A 1,269-nucleotide genomic window follows, 5' to 3' on the forward strand; every position below is an offset into this window, starting at 1 on the left:
GTACCGCAAAAAAACAAAAAAAAAAAAACAAAAAAAAACAAAAAAAAAAGAATCTGCCTGCCAATGCAGGGGACACGGGTTCGAGCCCTGGTCCGGGAAGATCCCACATGCTGCGGAGCAACTAAGCCCGTGCGCCACAACTAACTGAGCCTGCACTCTAGAGCCCGTGAGCCACAACTGCTGAGCCCACATGCCGCAACTACTGAAGCCCACATGTGTAGAGCCTGTGCTCTGCAACAAGAGAAGCCACCCAATGAGAAGCCCATGGACCGCGGCAAAGAGTAGCCTCTGCTCGCTGCAACTAGAGAAAAGCCCGCACGCAGCAACAAAGACTAACGCAGCCAAAAATAAATAAATAGCTAGCTAGCTAGTTAGATAGATAGATAAAGGAGTCAGCCTTAAAAAGGCTTGTCCTGAGCTACCACACGGATGGACTTCAAGGACATCATGCCAGGTGAAGTAAGCCGGTCACCAAAGGTCAAATCCTGTAGAATTCCGCTTGTCTGAGGGGCCTAGAATAGCCAAATCCTCAGGGACTGAAAGTAGATGGTGGGGAGTCAGGGGCTGGAGCGGGGGTGGAGGGGAGCTCGGGTTTCCATTTGGGGAGATGAAAGAGTTCTGGAGATGGATGGTGGCGATGGTTGCACAGTGTGCTTAATGCCACTGAAATGTACACGTAAAAATGGCTTAAATGGTAAGTTTCTTGTTATATATTTTACCACAATAATTCTTAAAAAAAAAAGCGGGCAGACAAATGGGTTGGGCTTGGATGCTCATCTCCTGCCCCTGATGGGGTTCAGCAGCCTGAGCAGCTGATGGAAGAATGGGCAGAAGTCGGCCCCTGTCCGGCAAAGCCGATTCCTGACCTCGGGGACCCCCTTTGTCTGCATATCGGCATGCAGGACGGCTGGTGTTCCTAGTCTGCCTTCCCCGATCTACCCTGCCGGGTGCTGAGAGCTGGGCTGTCATGTGCCAGCTCGACCATTTCTCTGCTTGTAAGTTTCCCCCAACATCCTGCGTGGTGTCCGCCTTGCCCGGTGGCACCGGGGACGTGTGTTAGTCACTAACCAAGTAAGCAATTTAAGCCAGTGATTTTTTTTTTTTTTTTTTTTTTTTTGGCTGTGTCTTCATTGCTGTGCGAGGGCTTTCTCCAGTTGCGGCAAGCGGGGGCCACTCTCCATCGCGGTGCGCGGACCTCTCACTGCTGCGGCCTCTCCCGTTGCGGAGCACAGGCTCCGGACGCGCAGGCTCAGCGGCCACGGCTCACGG

At 52.5% G+C, this 1,269-nt stretch overlaps 1 protein-coding gene across 3 annotated transcripts in view; it reads right to left on the minus strand.

The window, feature by feature from the left end:
- Positions 1–1,269, minus strand: part of ABO (ABO, alpha 1-3-N-acetylgalactosaminyltransferase and alpha 1-3-galactosyltransferase) — a 27,121-nt gene that overhangs the window by 23,350 nt on the left and 2,502 nt on the right. The gene's annotated exons all lie outside the window — the stretch shown is intronic.

The sequence above is a fragment of the Physeter macrocephalus genome, chromosome 13 (genome assembly GCF_002837175.3).
Source record: "Physeter macrocephalus isolate SW-GA chromosome 13, ASM283717v5, whole genome shotgun sequence".
Classification (NCBI taxonomy): Eukaryota; Metazoa; Chordata; class Mammalia; order Artiodactyla; family Physeteridae; genus Physeter; species Physeter macrocephalus.